This window comes from Mustela nivalis, assembly GCF_964662115.1.
Source record: "Mustela nivalis genome assembly, chromosome: 5".
Taxonomy (NCBI): Eukaryota; Metazoa; Chordata; class Mammalia; order Carnivora; family Mustelidae; genus Mustela; species Mustela nivalis.
The window spans coordinates 120,185,150-120,205,974 of NC_139024.1; the positions used below are offsets into that span (position 1 = coordinate 120,185,150).

General features: G+C 44.1%; 1 protein-coding gene across 1 annotated transcript in view; it reads left to right on the forward strand.

Moving 5' to 3' along the window:
• LOC309865779 (butyrophilin-like protein 1) overlaps positions 1-20,825 on the forward strand; it is a 507,893-nt gene that overhangs the window by 467,647 nt on the left and 19,421 nt on the right. The window lies entirely within an intron of this gene.

A 20,825-nucleotide genomic window follows, 5' to 3' on the forward strand; every position in this document is an offset into this window, starting at 1 on the left:
CGTTTTATGAGGCCAACATCATCTTGATCCCCAAACCAGACAAGGATCCTATCAAAAAATAAGAGCGATAGACCAATATCCTTGATGAACACAGATGCGAAAATTCTCACCAAAATACTAGCCAATAGGATTCAACAGTACATTAAAAGAATTATTCACCAAGACCAAGTGGGATTTATTCCAGGGCTGCAAGGTTGGTTCAACATCCGCATATCAGTCAATGTGATACAACACATCAATAAAAGAAAGAACAAGAACCATATGATACTCTCCATAGATGCTGAAAAAGCATTTGACAAAGTACAGCATCCCTTCCTGATCAAAACTCTTCAAAGTGTAGGGATAGAGGGCACATACCTCAATATCATCAAAGCCATCTATGAAAAACCCACCGCAAATATCATTCTCAATGGAGAAAAACTGAAAGCTTTTCCGCTAAGGTCAGGAACACGGCAGGGATGTCCATTATCACCACTGCTATTCAACATAGTACTAGAAGTCCTAGCCTCAGCAATCAGACAACAAAAGGAAATTAAAGGCATCCAAATTGGCAAAGAAGAAGTCAAATTATCACTCTTCGCAGATGATATGATACTATATGTGGAAAACCCAAAAGACTCCACTCCAAAACTGCTAGAACTTGTACAGGAATTCAGTAAAGTGTCAGGATATAAAATCAATGCACAGAAAACAGTTGCATTTCTCTACACCAACAACAAGACAGAAGAAAGGGAAATTAAGGAGTCAATCCCATTTACAATTGCACCCAAAACCACAAGATACCTAGGAATAAACCTAACCAAAGAGGCACAGAATCTATACTCAGAAAGCTATAAAGTACTCATGAAAGAAATTGAGGAAGACACAAAAAATGGGAAAATGTTCCATGCTCCTGGATTGAAAAAATAAATATTGTGAAAATGTCTATGCTACCTAAAGCTATCTACACATTTAATGCAATTCCTATCAAAGTACCATCCATCTTTTTCAAATAATTGGAACAAATAATTCTAAAATTTATATGGAACCAGAAAAGACCTCGAATAGCCAAAGGGATATTAAAAAAGAAAGCCAAAGTTGGTGGCATCACCATTCCAGACTTCAAGCTCTATTACAAAGCTGTCATCATAAAGACAGCATGGTAGTGGCACAAAAACAGACACATAGATCCATGGAACAGAATAGAGAGCCCAGAAATAGACCTTCAACTCTACAGTCAACTAATCTTCAACAAAGCAGGAAAGAATGTCCAATGGAAAAAACGGTGTTGGGAAAGCCTCTTCAATAAATGGTATTGGGAAAATTGGACAGCCACATGCAGAAAAATGAAATTGGACCATTTCCTTACACCACACACAAAAATAGATTCAAAATAGATGAAGGAACTCAATGTGAGAAAGGAATCCATCAAAATCCTTGAGGAGAACACAGGCAGCAACCTCTTCGACCTCAGCCGCAGCAACATTTTCCTAGGAACATCGCCAAAGGCAAGGGAAGCAAGGGCAAAAATGAACTATTGGGATTTCATCAAGATCAAAAGCTTTTGCACAGCAAAGGAAACAGTTAACAAAATCAAAAGACAAATGACAGAATAGGAGAAGGTATTTGCAAACGACATATCAGATAAAGGACTAGTGTCCAAAATCTATAAAGAACTTAGCAAACTCAACACCCAAAGAACAAATAATCCAATCAAGAAATGGGCAGAGGACATGAACAGACATTTCTGCAAAGAAGACATCCAGATGGCCAACAGACCCATGGAAAAGTGCTCCATATCACTCGGCATCAGGGAAATACAAATCAAAACCACAATGCGATATCACCTCACACCAGTCAGAATGGCTAAAATCAACAAGTCAGGAAATGACAGAGGCTGGCGAGGATGCGGAGAAAGGGGAACCCTCCTGCACTGTTGGTGGGAATGCAAGCTGGTGCAACCACTCTGGAAAACAGCATGGAGGTTCCTCAAAATGTTGAAAATAGAACTGCCCTATGACCCAGCAATTGCACTACTGGATATTCACCCTAAAGATATAAATGTAGTGATCCAAAGGGGCACGTGCACCCGAATGTTTATAGCAGCAATGTCCACAATAGCCAAACTATGGAAAGAACCTAGATGTCCATCCACAGATGAATGGATAAAGAAGATCTGGTATAGATACACAATAGAATACTATGCAGCCATCAAAAGAAATGAAATCTTGCGATTTGCGACAACTTGCATGGAACTAGAGCGTATCATGCTTAGTGAAATAAGTCCAGCAGAGAAAGACAACTATCATATGATCTCCCTGATATGAGGAAGTGGTGATGCAACCTGGGGGCTTAAGTGGGTAGGAGAAGAATCAATGAAACAAGATGGGATTGGGAGGGAGACAAACCATAAGTGACTCTTAATGTCACAAAACAAACTGAGGGTTGCTGGGGGGAGGGGGTTTGGGAGAAGGGTGGTGGGGTTATGGACATTGGGGAGGGTATGTGCTTTGGTGAGTGCTGTGAAGTGTGTAAACCTGGTGATTCACAGACCTGTACCCCTGGGGATAAAAATATATGTTTATAAGAAATAAAAAAATTTAATTAAAAAAAGATTTTATTTATGTATTTGACAGAGATTACAAGTAGGCAGAGAGGCAGGTAGAGAGAGAGGGGGAAAGCAGGCTCCCTGCTGAGCAGAGAGCCCAATGCAGGGCTCGATCCCAGGACCCTGGGATCATGACCTGAGCCGAAGGCAGAGGCTTTAACCCACCAAGCCACCCAGGCACCCCGAACTTTTGCCATCTTAAGTAGCCTTTCCTACCAGTCTAACACTACCAAGACTCCCAGGTTTTCCACTCACTGATTCTCTCTTGAAGAAAATGCTTATGGGGATTCCTGGGTGGCTCAGTTGGTTAAGCAGCTGCCTTCAGCTCAGATCATGATCCCAGCCTCCTGGGATCGAGTCCCACATCGGGCTCCTTGCTCAGCAGGGAGCCTGCTGCTCCCTCTGCCTCTGCCTGCCACTCTATCTGCCTGTGCTCACTCTCTCTGTAAAATAAATAATTAAAATATTTTTTAAAAATGCTTACAATTGGCAGCATCCAGGATTCCATCTTCTACTGGATGGGTGCACTCAAGGGTAAACTTCAGAACTTGCTTCTTTCCCCTTCTCTCCCTTCACCACAAGCTTTTCAAAGGATGCAATAGCAGGTGCAGAGGCAGAAAGGAAGTTCCCTTCTGTCTGAGCTTTTATCCACCTCCAGCCTTGCTGGCAGCCCGTCCCCTCTCCTGCCTCCCCACTCCCTCCTCCTGTATCTGCACCACCCTGGGTGTAGCTTGTACAACCAGTTCCTATACCCTTCTGGGTATCATCATCCATCCGCTGCTGCCTTTCCTATCTACCCTCACTATCAGGGAACAAATAGCACCCTCTTGGACTTAAACCACCCACTTCAGATTTCCCTATAGGTACCCCAGGTTGAAAAGAAATGACAACGAGGAACAAATTGATTGACTTTTAAGTGGACATAGGTGCAACATATTCTGTATTAAAGTTAATTTGAGTTTGTTGGTTTAATTAAGATAGGCTAGTCTATCTCAATTAGCTCTCAACATTAAATATAACACTTTTATTCTACAAAGGTTTCCTGAAAATCAAATAGGTTCGTGTTATCTCTTGCAATTTTTCAAAAAAAAGATGGTTTCGAATGATGGTTAAATTTGTCTTTGACTCTTAATGTCATAAAACAAACTGAGTGTGGCTGGGGGTAAGGGGTTAGGGAGAGGGTGGTGGGGTTATGGACATTGGGGAGGGTATGTGCTATGGTGAGTGCTGTGAAGTGTGTAAACCTGGTGATTCACAGACCTGTACCCCTGGGGCTAATAATACATTATATGTTTATAAAAAATAAAAGTTTTTATTTAAAAAAATTCATCTGTCTCAAAGTTTTTATGGATAATTGCTAAAACAGCTTTCAGTCTTTGGTAACCTCAAACTTTACAGTTTTACTTGTGTTGGGTCCCCACAAAATTGGGTACCCCAATAATGGGTCCGTGATTAAAGGAGCGAGACTGATACAAAAGCGAAGGTCAAGCAAAGCTTTATTTCGTGCTGATGAGGGCGTAGGAGGCTGGCTGAGGACAGAGCAAAAGCTGGCGCCTTGCACCCCCCTCTCCACCTGCTCCCCTCTGTAATATGTGTAGCATTCCTCAGGCACCCCTGACAGCCATAAAACGATAAATAGTTAACTTGCAGAGATCACAATCCTGCAGAACAGGAATCTCCCTTGCTCTACAGATGTCCTAGATATCTACAAACAGGGAGGTTACCTTATCAATAGCACAAATTTCCAGAGGCAAATAACTCTCAGTTCATGAAGCCCTAATATCCCTCCCCACCAAAAACTGGAGGAGGCTGAGGTAGAAGGGAATGTAAATGATAGCAGGATCATAACACCCCACCAAGAATCTCCCAACTATCTTGATGTTAATGGCTGACTTAAAGATGACATTGATCAAGCCACAAGGGCAAGGCCTCCTCCTGGCACCTTGTAGGCCCTCTTTAACACATGAAACCTCCCTTCCCCTCACCTTTCCGCAACCGCAAGGTATATAACCTGCCTACCCTCAACAACCCAGGGCAGCAGCAGCTCTTCCTGCCCACGGGTCCTGTTGCCGTGCTTTAATACACCACCATTTTGCACCAAAGATGTCTCAAGAATTCTTTCTTGGTCATCAGCTCTGGACATCAGCCCACCGAACCTCACCTAGGTTCTAGAACTTCATTAGTGCCAAGCATCAGGAATCAGACTGACCGTCAAACAAACCAGTGGGGGCCACCCCTTACAGAGAGGATGACCCCTCCCTGCTTTCCAGACTAACTTTTATAGAGCAAAGGCCATGTGGTTGAGCCTGGCCACACACAGGTGGCTAATGAGATTGTAACACACACAGGAAACTCCACAGTGATGCTAGTGACCAACTGAATTACAATTTACCCTAGTAGACATTTGAACCAGCCTATCACACCTTGGTTAGGATTGGCGCCAAAAGACTCCCAAAGGGTAGGGGCCCATACTTCTTGGTAGCTAGGAGACAATATGCACACCCACTGATTGAATACCTCCACCTGGCCTGACCCACCATTGTACTTGGGCTTTGTTACCTGGGACTGGTTCCCAGGACTTGCTTTTTCAATGTGGGGCTCGATCGCAGGACCCTGGGATCATGACCTGAGCAGAAGGCAGAGGCTTTAACCCACTGAGCCACCCAGGCACCCCCCAGGACTTGCTTTTAAATAAGTTCCCCTGGGGGTGGGGGCAAGGTCAATTTAAGCTTTACAGCAAAATGGCAGTTCAACCCGGGTGGGGCTACTCTGGCTGAATAGGCCCTTACACTTGGATGACAAATCAGATTGAATTCGTTGGATAGCTAAGTCTTTTCCAAATTGGACTAAATACTGAATCACTAATTACTAAACATAAGATTTACTTGCTTTTGGTTTCCTATTGCTGAGGGAACAGAGGGCTGGCTGATGACAAACCAAAAGCTGACACCCAACAACCTTCTCCCACCCTCACTCCTGTGTGGGGGCATATTATGACATTCTTTAGGAATCTCCCAACTATCTTAATGTTAATACCTTGCTAGAGGGGAAAATGACCTTGACAATGGCAAGGCCTCAAGGCCTTGTAGGTCCTCTTTAGCATATGAAAGTTCTATTGAAACCTCCCTTTTCCTTACCCCACTCCCATGGTACATAACCTGCCACTCCTCACAGCCCCTGGGCAGCAGCTCTTTCTGCCCCCTGGTCCTGTCCCCTTGTTTTATTTAATAAACCACCATTTTGCACCAAAGATGTCTCAAGAGTTCTTTTTTGGTCATCGGCTCTGGACATCACCCCACTGAACCTCATGTATATTCTAGAACTTCATCACTATTGCAGAGAAGCTGAGTATACTTGGGTCTATCAGTAAACATATTTGATGCTTTATCAAAAGACTGTACCACAGAAAAACACATTTTTACAAAGTAGAAAATGTATCAATAAATTTCAGGCCTAAAGAATTTCATTGTAACACGCAGTTCACAACTGGTTATTACTTAGTTTTCATTAGACACTAAGGTTTCTAAGTGTTAAAATTCTGCTAAATGTAATTAAGACTGATGGAGATAGGGGCACCTGGGTGGCTCAGTGGGTTAAAGCCTCTGCGTTTGGCTCAGGTCATGATCCCAGGGTCCTGGGATCCAGCCCCACATCAGGCTCTCTGCTCAGCAGGGAGCCTGCTTCCCCATCTCTGTCTGCCTGTCTCTCTGCTTACTTGTGATCTCTCTCTCTCTGCCAAGTAAATAAATAAAATCTTTTAAAAAAAATGACTGACAGAGATAATGAAAGCAACTCTGCAGGGGAAAAAATGTGTTTTTGATGAGAAAGATATAAGGAATGAGAATTCATTTTGTTGAGGTGGGGGAGGTAATTTTGTCCTAAAATAAAACTCGTAGTTTAGAGAAAAAAGCTTAGGCCAAAGCTGAATGAGGAAAGGAAAAGGAAAAAAAAAAAAAAGCTATAGAAGGATTATGGAAGGAAATCATTGGGAAAGAATTTTATGTATGGTCAGGACTAATGTTGAAATAAAAAGATTTTTTTTAAAAATGTATTTAATTTTTTAATTATTTTTTAAACATACAATGCATTTTTATCCCCAGGGGTACAGGTCTGTGAATCACCAGGTTTACACACTTCACAGCACACACCATAGCACATACCCTCCCCAATGTCCATAACCCCACCCCCCCTCTCGAACCCTTTCCCCCAGCAGCCCTCAGTTTGTTTTGTGAGATTAAGAGTCACTTCTGTTTTTTTCATTTAAGATGGGTTTTCCCAATAATCCTGACTCTAAGTGGATATTGGCAGAAATGCACATTTGGGGATAAAAGCAGGTATATCTAGAAGTCCTGGGTTTACCCAGAGTTTCAATATGTCCGACCAGATATCTGGGCAGAAACCCGCATCCATTGATGGGTCAGTCTTTGTTTCATTAAAATAAATGTAGCAGATCATTCAGAACAATCAAAAGTGAACAAAGGCTGAGAGAGGCTTTGCTGGGAGCAAGGCCAGGTCATTGGTCCCAAGCAGGAAAATGCTAGGGATCTGAAGGACAGAGTGTGCATGGTAGGATCCACAGTGTCCTTTAGGAGAATGTAATCTGACTCATACTTCTCAGTGATTCCTTGGTCATATTGAGGGATCAGGAGAAGAAAAGCATGCAGAAGCTGGCCTGTCATTCATGGGGAGGGGCCTGTGTCTGGGCCCTTGGTCCCTGTGCCTCCTTGGTGGCCTGTGACTCATGCAGACCTGAAGGAGGCTGCTGTGCTGAGGTGGGAAGGCTCTGGTCCTGTGGACAGAGCAGGCTGGGAATGTTTCCAAAGGGTTGGATGGGCTTTCTTGGCATCACAGTTGTGTGGCCCCCACTTTATCAGCATACTGAGCAGTAGGAAAGGCTATGCTCTTGCTGGGGACTATTGCCAACCCTGAACTCTGCTATCTGCTCTGAGGCCCAGAGCTATGGGATGGCCCTGCCTCCTCTCTGGAGGTGCTGACCTGCCTCCTGCCCTGTGTCTCCCCAGCTTGGAGGAAATGGAGGATTGCTGCAGGGGCTCTTTAGTCTCCCATCTCCTCTCCCTGCTTCTCCTCTTCCAACTGCTTGCTGGGGCCTCTGCAGGTGAGTGTGTCCTCTCCCCCTCCCTGTGTGCCCCTGGGGTGGGTGAGAGCCCCTGGAGCTCTGCTGGTGTCCCCATCAGGACAGATGACTATTGGTGGAGGCCCGGGCTCTGGACAGATTCTGGAGATCCACAACTGCTATTTGAAATTAAAACACATAAGAAGAATCTCAGAAATGCAAAATTAGGGCAGAGGAGCATGACAGTTCTCTAATGAGGAGTGTATGTCTTATAAAGTAAAAAATGTGAATTGCACTATGAAAAGTATGAAAATGAATTTCCCCTCATTTCTTGTTCCCTGTCTCTATTGGTATCTAACCACTTATTTTGTTATTTATTCATTACACCCATGAATACTGACAGGGTGTCCAGTGTGTGTTAGGTGCTATTCTATGTACAAAACGACAGAGTATCTGTATTCACAGAGCTCTTTCTGGCAGGTGACAGGGAGTACTAAATACCACAATCCCATACAATGTATGACTGTTGGAGGAGTGGAGAGCATGGGACGAGGAAGTAGAGGAGGGTGTGGAAGGGAGAGACGCAGGGGGGCTGTGGACAGGCTGTAATGCTCCATAAAGTGGCCAATGTATGTAGTGAGATGGGAATGAAGCATGGTGGAGGCAGTGTGTCATCCTGTGAGGATGCCCCTGGATTGAGGGTTTCTATGATGCGGAGCATCCAGAGCAAGGCTGGAAGTGTGCTTGTGTGTCTAGGGAGGCAAGGAAGTTAGGGTTGGCTGTAGCAGAGTGAGGGAGAGGGAGAGAAGCAAAGGTTTGGAGGGTCAGAGAGCAGTGACAGTTCATCCCTATAGGGCCTATGGGCCATGTGGGGAACTGTGGAGCCATTGCAGGGCTGTGAGCAGAAGAGGGACATGGTTGTTTGTCAATTGAAAGAGTCATGCACAGAGGCTTTGGAGAGAATAGTCACAGGGAGCGAGTCACTCACATCCCACAGGTGAGACATATAGTGACTCAGCCAAAGTTGAGTAGCACAAGGGGTGAGAAGTCACTCTTCAGAGGTCCAGCATGGGTTTTTCTTGCAGAAGTGTCCTGTTGTGACATGTCCATCATTTCTCAGAAGACCAAAGACTGTGAGAGGGTGGCGACAATGAAGTGAGTGAAGTTGTAAGAAGTAGTGATTTTCGTCCTATAGGTGATGGAGTAGGGGCAGGCTTTAACAGAAATAGCTATGGAGGGACGCCTAGGCTGCTCAGTGGGTTAAAGCCTCTGCCTTCAGCTTAGGTCATGATCCCAGGTTCCTGGGATTGAACCCCGCATCGGGCTCTCTGCTCAGCGGGAAGCCTGCTTCCTCCTCTCTCTGTCTCTGCCTGCCTCTCTTCCTACTTGTGATCTCTGTCTGTCAAATAAATAAATAAAATCTAAAAAAAAAAAAAGAAGAAGAAGAAGAAATAGCTGTGGACTCTAGGTTTAGTGTAAATGTAATTCACCAGAGTAGTTAGATATGGGGACAAATATCTAACTTAGGAGTAGGTGTGGGTAAGTTCCTCAGTTGGCTGAATGAACAGAGAGGTCCCACCTAGGCCACAGGTGTTTTGTGGTCAGTTTTCAGTCCTGTCCTAAGTGGAAGCAGGTTATAGCTGTGGCTCTGAGTGTGGTCCCTGGAGCATTAGTAACAGAGTCCTCATTACCCTCTTAGAAATACACATTCTTAGACCCAGGCCAAAACTACTGAACCAGGAGCTCTGGAGGTGGAGCCCAGTCTTCTGTGTTTCACAGGACTTTCTGGTGATTCTGATGCCTGTGGAAAGTTAGAACCACTAAGTTAGAGAGTCCTTCATGGAAGGGCCTAGAGTCAGGAGCACAGGCTGCTGAGGGAGTCTCTTTGACATCATTGCTGGGTCTCAAGTATGTGGTAAGAGGATCTTGCCCAGAGTGGTAAAAGCTGAGTCCTTTGGGTCAAGACCTCCTATCTGACACTTATCCCCACTTGTCTGGGCCTCCCACCTGAGAATGTGTTCCCTCCCCTGTCCTGCATCTCTCTTGGTTTCTCACCCTATGTCTGTGTCCACAGAGGAGTTCATGGTGATTGGCTCCTCAGAACCCATTGTGGCAGCGCTGGGTGGGGACATCATGCTGCCACGTCATATGTTCCAGCCATGAATGTGGAGAACATGGACCTGCGGTGGTTCCGCTCAGATTTCTCAGAAGCAGTGTTCATCTATCAAAACCAGCAGGAACAGAGGGAGGTGCAGTTGGCTCAGTACCCAAGGCGGACCTCACTGGTGAAGGAATTCCTCACATGGGGAGAGGCCATCCTGCACATCCACAAGGTTCAGGCTTTCCACAATGGGCTATATACCTGGGCTATATATACCTATATACCTATCTGTTTTGTGTGTGTTGAGTTTTAGGAGTCCTTTATAGATCCGGGATATCAGTCTTTTGTCTGGAGTGTCATTTGCGAATATATCTCCCACTCCGTGGGTAGCCTCTTTGTTTTGTTGACTGTTTCCTTTGCTGTGTAGAAGCTTTTTTAATCCTGATGAAGTCCCAAAAGGTCATTTTTGCTTTTGTTTCCTTTGCCTTTGGAGACATGTCTTGAAAGAAGTTGCTGTGGCCTATGTTGAAGAGATTATTGCCTATGTACTCCTCTAGGATTTTTTTTAATTTATTTTTTATTAATTTTCAGCATAACAGTATTCATTATTTTTGCACCAAACCCAGTGATCCATGCAATCCGTGCCCTCTATAATACCCACCACCTGGTACCCCAACCTCCCACCCACCCTCCCCTTCAAAACCCTCAGATTGTTTTTGAGAGTCCATAGTCTCTCATGGTTCACCTCCCCTTCCAATTTCCCCCAACTCCCTTCTCCTCTCTAACTCCCCATGTCCTCTATGCTATTTGTTATGCTCCACAAATAAGTGAAACCATATGATAATTGACTCTCTCTGCTTGACTTATTTCACTCAGCATAATCTCTTCCAGTCCCGTCCATGTTGCTACAAAAGTTCTGTATTCATCCTTTCTGATGGAGGCATAATACTCCATAGTGTATATGGACCACATCTTCCTTATCCATTCGTCTGTTGAAGGGCATCTTGGTTCTTTCCACAGTTTGGCGACCGTGGCCATTGCTGCTATAAACATTGGGGTACAGATGGCTCTTCTTTTCATGACATCTGTATCTTTGGGGTAAATACCCAGTAGTGCAATGGCAGGGTCATAGGGAAGTTCTATTTTTAATTTCTTGAGGAATTTCCACACTGTTCTCTGAAGAGGCTGCACCAACTTCCATTCCCACCAACAGTGTAAGGGGGTTCCCCTTTCTCCATATCCCCTCCAACACATGTTGTTTCCTGTCTTGCTAATTTTGGCCATTCTAACTGGTGTAAGGTGATATCTCAATGTGGTTTTAATTTGAATCTCCCTGAGGGATAGTGACAGATTCCTGCTTTATGTTGAGGTATTTTATCCATTTTGAGTTTATCTTTGTGTATGTTTAAGGGAATGGTCAAGTTTTATTCTTCTACACATAGCTGTCCAATTTTCCCAGCACCATTTATTGAAGAGACTGTCTTTTTTCCACTGGATATTTTTTCTTGCTTTGTCAATGATTAGTCAGTCATAGAGCTGAGGGTCCATATCTGGGCTCTCTATTCTGTTCCACCTGTCTATGTGTCTGTTTTTGTGCCAGTATCATGCTGTTTTGGTGACCACGGCTCTGTAGTAAAGGTTGAAATCAGGGAACATGATGCCCCTACTTTTGTTTTTCTTTTTCAACATTTCCTTATCAAGTCGGGGTCTCTTCTGGTTCCATACAAATTTTAGGATTATTTGTTTTAGCTCTTTGAAAAATGTTGGTAGAATTTTGATTGGGATGGCATTGGAAGTATAGAGTGCTCATGGCAGTATAGACATTTTAACAATGTTTATTCTTTCAATCCATGAGCATGGAATGCTTTTCCAATTTTTGTGTCTTCTTCAACTTCTTTCATGAGGTTCTGTAGTTCCTTGAGTATGGATAGTACATCATTATGTATACAAGAGGCATTATACAAGAAGGTGTGCAAGTTATTTGCATGTATGAAAAGTAATAAACTCCTGATACCTGTTTGAGAGATTTCTGAGAGGACTTATACTTGTTTTAAGCTGTTTGAAAGTAATCATGTAACCAGATTTGCCTCTGGTTATAATGAGATCATCTTGATCTTCCAGTGATGTGGTGACAGGAGAGCGGTCTGGGGATCCTAAAACAATGAAAAGTTATTGAGAGGTTTCTTTAGTACTGGGGTAGATTAAGAATCTGAGCCCTTTGAACCTATGTAATATGTGCTTTTTCTTTTTGGCTGTTTCTATTTATGATCAGAGATATAACTGTGAGAGTAGAGAAAGGGATGTGTGAGGCTCCTTAGAGAGCCTTGCTGATTCTTGGGATGTATGTGAAAAATGATGATCAAATAATCATATTTAGCATTTCCCCTTCTCTGCTGAATTGATGAGCATGATTTAATTAATTTATTAATTATAAAATATTTTTCCATGATGCATACTGATAAAATATTTTTATTATGTTATGTTAGTCATCATATAGTACATCATTAGTTTAGTGTTCCATGATTCATTATTTGCATTTAACACCCAGTACTCATCACAACACATCCCCTCCTTAATACTTATCACCAGGCTATCCCATCCTCCAACCCCCACCCTTCTGAAATCCTTAGATGGTTTCTTGGTGTCCATAGTCTCTCATAGTTTGTCTCCCTCTCTTATTCCCCCCACTCTTCAGTTTTCCCTTCCTCCCCCTATTATCTCCCATGCTATTCCTTATGTAGCACATATGAGTGAAACCATATGATTTTTGTCTGCTTGACTTATTTCACTTAGCATAATCCCTTCCAGTTCCATCCAGGTCAGTGCAAATGGTGGGTATTCATCCTTACAGATAGCTGAATATTTCATTGTATATATGAACCGCATCTGCTTTATATATTCATCTGTTGAAGGACATCTCGGCTACTTCTACAGTTTGGCTTTTTTTTTTTTTAATTTAAAAAAAAAAAAAGTTTGTAGGGGCCCCTGGGTGGATCAGTTTCTTAAGCAGCTGCCTTTGGCTCGGGTCATGACCCTAGGGTGCTTGGATCAAGCTCCACATTGGGTTCCCTGCTCAGTGGGGATACTGCTTCTCCCTCTCCTCCCTGCTCTTGCTGTCTCTCACTATCTCTCTCTGTCAAATAAATAAAATCTTTTTTAAAAAAGGATTTATTTATTTATTTGTTTGTTTAGAGGCATTTGAGTGGGTGGAGGTTTGAAAATCTCAAGCAGATTCCATGCTGAATCTGGAGCCTGATAGGGGGGCTGGATCCAACCACTCTGAGATTATGACCTGAGCCTAAATCAGGGGCCAGATGCTTAATAGACTATTGCAGGTACCATTGTTTTAAAATATGTGTTTTAAAGTATGCCTTGTGTACTTGTGTATTGATCTCCCCCATTCTTTTCAAGAAAACCTAGCTTTCATGGTGGATGGATTTGTGCCAGTATCATGCTGGATTGCGAAATCATAATTTAAGTGGAATCTGGGCATAGATTCTTCTTTTCAGGTTATTATACAGCTTCTCAGTGTTGTTAAGCTTTATTGCTTGGATTTTATGGGAAGGCTATAGCATGATGGCCGTGTGGTGGTGGGGGGGTGTGTGGGTGGGTATGTGCGTGAGTGTGTGTGTGTGAGAGAGAGAGAGAGAGAGAGAGAGAAATGAATCAGGGAATGTTTCCAAATGATTTATCCCTGTAACTCCTGCATCAGTGTATTTCAGAAGACTAGATATAGACTCCATGTGTTCAGTCTTCTCAAAGCCTTAACAAGAAACATGTGGTTCTTTTGTAGATTGGTGGAAGGAGAAGTTCCTGCCTTGTGATTTACTTTGAGTTCTTTCTGGGTCCTCCTACTGCTGCTCCAGGGTGGCTTACCTCACCTCAGCTTGCTGTGGTGACAAGGATGTTGGCCCCATCAGTGGTGGTGGGTTCAGATGGGGTGGTAAAAGTCACATAGGTGGGTTGGTGATTGTGGATGATATCAGATGCTAAAGAGATACTCTTCAGTGTTGGAGTCCAGTCTTGTCCTCCCGGACCTGTCTTTAGTTACTTCTCCTGGTTGATGGGATGGGTGCTTGAGTCACAAGATTCTAATCGCAGGAGGTTTAACCCTGCCCACATGCATCTAGGTGTCTGGTGTGGGAGTGGTTGATGTGTGCCTTGTTATAGGGCAAGGGGAGACCTCAAATGATTGGCAATTCTCTCTGAAGTGTCTGTCACTCTGGATCTGGGGTCTGCACATCCAAGCCTTGCTGTTTCTGATGAGAAGTCTTGTGTGACCTGGAGGGTACAACTAAGGGCCCAGAAAAACAGTGTAGGATCTTAGTTCAGGAGGGCATCAATCAGGGAGCTGTTACTGGGTGGTGGAGATCAGGAATGAAGACAGAGGTGAGTGGGTGCTGGAGGTCTGTAGGAGTGATGTGGAGAGGAAGGGCTGGTACAAGGAATACCCAGAAAAGGGGTAATGGGTTGTGGGAATGTATGAAAATAAACTCTGTTCCATTCCTGATAATTCAGAACTCCTTGTGCCAATTAGGAAAGGGATATGTCTCATTCTACAACATGACTGATAGATCCCAACTTTTCTCTTTCCCACTAGCTTCCTCCTCTGGGACTCTGTTTTCATACTTCATGTTGAGGTCAGGAGATGTGTCCCTGATCATCTGCTCTGGGGAGTTTGGGCCTGTGCAGACTCCTATACCCCTTAACAATTCTCCTTGTTCTTCAGAGGAGCCTGTGAGCCTCTCAGGACAGGGGTTCAGTTCAGGCTGTGGTGTTGATGGTGTCCTACCGGGGGCTGAATCCCCATTACTCCCCTGGGGCTGTGAAGCTATGTCCCCATAGGGTTCTAACAGGGTTCCAGATTCCTCATGGTGGCTCATCCAGGAGCTGCAGAATCCCTGAGGTTATAGGCTCTGAAGTTAGTCCTGGAAGACCTGGCATCTTGCTCTTCTCTTCTGGGTATAGACTGGGTATGAGAATAGTCAGTTCATGCCTATGTTCAGGTATCAGAAGATAAATGTTGACTGTTTCCGTGTATATGGGATAGGCTGAATTTTGTTACTAGAAGTCATGATTCTTTCAGTCAGGAAAATTACTTCATGGAATCTTTGCATTGTCTTAATATGAAATGTATTGAGGTCTGAATTACTCTCAAGAATTAAATGTTGTTTATTTTATGCAGTTTGTGTGGTGCAGATGAACCCAGAGGTTATGAGTGAGTCACCAGCTTTATTTTAGGAAATGTGCAGTCTGACTAGAGATGTTGTCTATTAAACATTTCTGAAAAAATGTACGGCTGATGGACTTTAAGAGGAGTGGAGAGTAATATTTTATTGTATGTCTTTCCTGTTCGGGATGGATGAGAACTACTTTTCTTCTTCTTCTTCTTCTTCTTCTTCTTCTTCTTCTTCTTCTTCTTCTTCTTCTTCTTCTTCTTCTTCTTCTCCTCCTCCTCCTCCTCCTCCTCCTCCTCCTCCTCCTCCTCCTCCTCCTTCTCCTTCTCCTTCTCCTTCTCCTTCTCCTCCTTCTTCTTCTCCTTCTTCTCCTTCTTCTCCTTCTTCTTCTTCTTCTCCTTCTTCTTCTTCTCTTTCTTCTTCTTCTTCTCCTTCTTCTTCTTCTTCTTTTTAAAAAGAGTGTGAGTCAGAAGAGGAGCAGAGAAGGGGGGAGGAGCAGAGGGAGAAGGAGAAGCAGGTCCACCACTGCACAGGAAGTCCAATGTGGGTCTCAATCCCAGGACCCAGGTATCATGACCTAAGCCAGGGGCAGACGCCCAACCAACTGAGCCACTCACGCACCCCGAGACCTACTTATCTTAATGAACCTTAATAAATACCTGTTATTTCTGAAATACCAGTGCTGCATTAATTCAGGGATAGGAAGATAAGAATTTGGGTTCCCTTGTGAGTCAACAGCAGTTGGATAGAACAGAACTGCTACAAGAATAAAGAGGTACGGTGTAAGAGAATGGTCGAGTTTCATTCTTCTACATATAGCTGCCCAGTTTTCCCAGCATCATTTATTGAAGAGACTGTCTTTTCTCCACTGGATATTTTTTCCCGTTTTGTCAAAGATTATTTGACCATAGAGCTGAGGGTCCATATCTGGGCTCTCTACTCTGTTCCACTGGTCTATGTGTCTGTTTTTATGCCAGTACCATGCTGTCTTGGTGATCACAGCTTTGTAATAAAGCTTGAAATCAGGTAACGTGATGCCCCCAGCTTTATTTTTGTTTTTCAACATTTCCTTAGCGATTTGGGGGTCTCTTCTGATTCCATACAAATTTTAGGATAATTTGCTCCAGCTCTTTGAAGAATACTGGTGGAATTTTTATCAGAATAACATTAAAAGTATAGGTTGCTCTAGGCAGTATAGATATTTTAACAATGTTTATTCTTCCGATCCAAGAGCATGGAATGGTCTTCCATCTTTTTGTGTCTTCTTCAATTTCTTTCATGAGTGTTCTGTAGTTCCTTGAGTACAGATCCTTTACCTCTTTGGTTAGGTTTATTCCCACATATCTTATGGTTCTTGGTGCTATAGTAAATGGAATTGATTCTCTAATTTCCCTTTCTGTATTTTCATTGTTGGTGTATAAGAAAGCCACTGATTTCTGCACATTGACTGTATCCTGCCACGTTGCTGAATTGATGTATGATTTCTAGTAGTTTGGGGGTGGAGTCTTTTGGGTTTTCCATATAAAGAATCATGTCATCTGCAAAGAGAGAGAGTTTTACTTCTTCATTACCAATTTGGATACCTTTTATTTCCCTTTGTTGTCTGATTGCTGTTGCTAGGACTTCTAATACTATGTTGAACAAGAGTGGTGAGAGTGGGCATCCTTGTTGTGTTCCTGATCTCAACGGGAAGGATGCAAGCTTTTTCCCATTGAGGATGATATTTGCTGTGGGTCTTTCATAGATAGATTTGATGAAGTTCAGGAATGTTCCCTCTATCCCTATACTTTGAAGCGTTTTAATCAGGAACGGATGCTGGATTTTGTCAAGTGCTTTTTCTGCATCAATTGAGAGGACCATGTGGTTCTTCTCTCTACTCTTATTAATTAGATACACTCAAAATGGAGTGTATGAGACAGGAATCCATCAGAATCCTAGAGGAGAACATAGGCAGTAATCTCTTCGATATCAGCCACAGCAACTTCTTTCAAGATATGTCTCCAAAGGCAAAGGAAACAAAAGTGAATATGAACTTTTGGGACTTCATCAAAATCAAAAGCTTCTGCACAGCAAAGGAAACACTCAAGAAAACAAAGAGGCAACCCACGGAATGGAAGACGATATTTGCAAATGATAGTACAGACAAAAGGTTGATATCCAGGATCTATAAAGAACTCCTCAAACTCAACACACACAAAACAGACAATCATATCAAAAAATGGGCAGAAGATATGGACAGACACTTTTCCAATAAAGACATACAAATGGCTATCAGACACATGAAAAAATGTTCATCATCACTAGCCATCAGGGAGATTCAAATTAAAACTACATTGAGAGGGGCGCCTGGGTGGCTCAGTGGGTTGAAGCCACTGCCTTTGGCTCGGTTCGTGATCTCAGGGTCTTGGAATCGAGTCCCGCATTGGGCTGTCTGCTCAGCAGGGAGCCTGCTTCCCTCTCTCTCTCTCTCTGCCTGCCTCTCCATCTACTTGTGATTTCTCTCTGTCAAATAAATAAATAAATTCTTAAAAAAAAAAACTACATTGAGATATCATCTTACACCAGTTAGAATGGCCAAAATTAGCAAGACAGGAAACAACATGTGCTGGAGAGGATGTGGAGAAAGGGGAACCCTCTGACACTGTTGGTGGGAATGCAAGTTGGTGCAGCCTCTTTGGAGAACAGTGTGGAGATTCCTCAAGAAATTAAGAATAGAACTTCCCTATGACCCTGCCATTGCACTACTGGGTATTTACCCCAAAGATTCTGATGTAGTGAAAAGAAAGGCCATCTGTACCCCAATGTTTATAGCAGCAATGGCCACGGTCGCCAAACTGTGGAAAGAACCAAGATGCCCTTCAGCGGACGAATGGATAAGGTAGATGTGGTTCATATACACTATGGAGTATTATGCCACCATCAGAAAGGACGAATACCCAACTTTTGTAGCAACATGGACGAGACTGGAAGAGATTATGCTGAGTGAAATAAGTCAAGCAGAGAGAGTCAATTATCATATAGTCTTACTTATTTGTGGAGCATAACAAATAGCATGGAGGACGTGGGGAGTTAAAGCGAAGGGGGTTGGGGTAAATTAGAAGGGGAGGTGAATCATGAGAGACTATGGACTCTGAAAAACAATCTGAGGGGTTTGAAGTGGCGGGGGGGATGAGGTCAGGGTACCAGGTGGTGGGTATTATAGAGGGCACGGACTGCATGGAGCACTGGGTGTGGTGAAAAAATAATGATACTGTTATACTGAAAATAAATAAATGAAAAAAAAAGAAAAGATAAGTCATTCATGGACAATGAACAGTGTTTTATTTATTTATTTATCTATCTATCTATTTATTTATTTATTTTCAGACTAACAGAATTCTTTGTGTTTGTACCACACCCAGTGCTCCATGCAATATGTGCCATCCCCAATACCCACCACCTGGTTCCCCCAGCCTCCCAGCCCTCGCCCCTTCAAAGCCCTCAGGTTGTTTTTCAGAATCCATAGTCTCTCATGGTTCATCTCCCCTTCTAATTTCCCTCAACTCCTCTCTCCATCTCCCTATGTCCTCCATGTTACTTGTTATGCTCTGCAAATAAGTGAATGAATGAACAGTGTTTGTAGATAAAGCAGTTGGAATTTGAGCCTGCTGAGTGGGGGGGGGAAGACAGTGAAGCCTGCTGTTTACTGTTCTTCCTGCAGCATCTTCAGGTGTCCCGCCAGCGTCCTTCAGGAAAACCTTCCCTGTGCTTTGTCATTTCTTCCCCTCTTCTCCCAACATGGGTTCCAGGAGCTGCATTCAGGGGAGATAAGCTTTCTCGCCCAATCATGCTGGGCCATGTCTGAGTCCAAGGTCCCCTTCCTGTTCCTCTTTCACCCTGAGTTGTGTGGAGCTGGGGCTGGGCTGGGCTGGGCTTGAGGACTGGGACAAGTGAGGGTGTGGGGAGCAGTGTCCCTGCAATTCCAGCTCTCCTTCCTCCAGGAAGCTCCTGGATGAAAGGTAACTAGACAGCAGGACTCCTGTCTTCTTTTATCTCTGCATGCGTGAGAATGTAGTGTCAGAAGTACCACTTGCGTAGTCCAGTTCCTGGAACTTAGTAGATACTCAATAAAATTTGGCTTTCTTCCCTCTGACTTTTTGCAAAATTCCACTATGTTCTTGGGCCTTAAGGAAACTCCCCATTGGGCAGAGATTGGTGGTGGCAGTGGAGGGTGGACCTGGAGGATGATATTGGTCCTCATCTGTTTTGTTTCACTGGAGTTGGATTTTCCCAATATTCCTGAGTCTAAGTGGATATTGGCAGAATAGACCTTTGGGGATGATAATGTGGGATGTATTCAGGTATATGTAGAAGCCCCAGGTTTGCCCAGTTTAATATCTCAGACCAGACATCTGGGTGGAAACCAATCACTCCCATGCACCAATGGGCCCATCAGTCCTTGCTTCATGAAAACAGATAGAGTGGATCATTCAGAACAATTGAGAGTGAACACAGGCTGTGAGAGGCTTTGCTGGGTGCGTGGTTGTGGAACTCTGAGACATTGGTTTCCTCACCCATAGAATGAAGACAATAATGACAACAACCTGGCAGAAGTGGGGCCAGGGAGGCTCTAGCCCAAACTGGTGTCTTAACACCAGTCGCTTAACACATGAACACCTGAGTACTGAGCAGGCTTGAGGGAGCAAACAAGGTGGTTGTAGCCCAGTGCCGCATATATGTTTGGGGTAGGCAGAAGAAAAGAGAGGGGAAGTTGGTGCAGTTGTTACATCCACCCAGCTTCTGAATCATTTAGGTCAGAGTTAAGTCTTCCTGTTTCTCAGTGCACTGAAGTGTTTTCTAAATTGGACAGAGAATCCAAATTGCTGCTGAGGTGACTTCTCTGCACATGAGCTCAGGCAAAGTTTCCTGAGTGTTTTCTGTGTGCTGGACACGTGACCAGGGCACACAGTGCCTCCCTTTGTGGATGCCATGGATATTCCACAGGAGATCACATGTCAGGGCTGTGGATGAGAACAGGGCACCACTAAACCCCAACAAGTACGTGTATGGGGCTCAGATGGGGATGAGCAGGTTGACGAAGGCCACTCTGAGGGAGGTCACTTTAGGTGAGACTGGAATGGTGACCAGTTTGGGGGATGAGAGAGAAGAGGAACATCTGGGGCTTGTGAGAAGACCTGAGGCTGGGAAAGCTCCGTGAACTGGAGGAATGATGCCAGGCCAGGAGGGAGCACTGGGAGCAGTGGAATGAGGTCAGAGAGGAAGCTGGGGCCCAGGAGCCACAGACAAGAGGTTTAGCAGGAGGATCCCTGGAAGGGGTGAAGCAGAGCTGATACAAGATGTTTTGAGAGGTTACAACCTTGGATGGAAAATGAACTTGAGAGGGTGAGGCTAGAGGTGGGCAGGAGATGCCCATGGGGGAGCAGGGACACCATGTCTGAGTGAGGGGGGGAGTGAGATGGGTGTGGAGCTAGAAGGTAGCCATGGATATGGATTAGAGAAAAGTCTTGAACTTTCTGGTGCACTGGCAGCAGACTAGGTGGGAAAGTGGTGTGTGTGGTGGAATGACCCTCCAGAGTCTGGCAGGCATAACTGGGTGACCCCTGGTGTCCTTTCCTGAGATGGGGAACTGCAGGAAGGGAGGGGCTGGAAAGGAAGCTCTAGTGCTCCACAGTGTTCCTTCAGAGACCACGGAATCTGCCTTTCCTGCTGCACACTGTGTCCTGGTGGGGAGGGGCTGAATGGTGCACCCAGGCCTTGTGTGATAGTATAATATTAAGAAGCCCCAGGGTGCTGTCCATTCATCTTGGGGCAGGGTCAGTGTCCTGGAGCTGGTCCTGGAAGATTCTGTGATGCTCAGGTTTAACCCTTCCGTTGCCATGCTGTGGG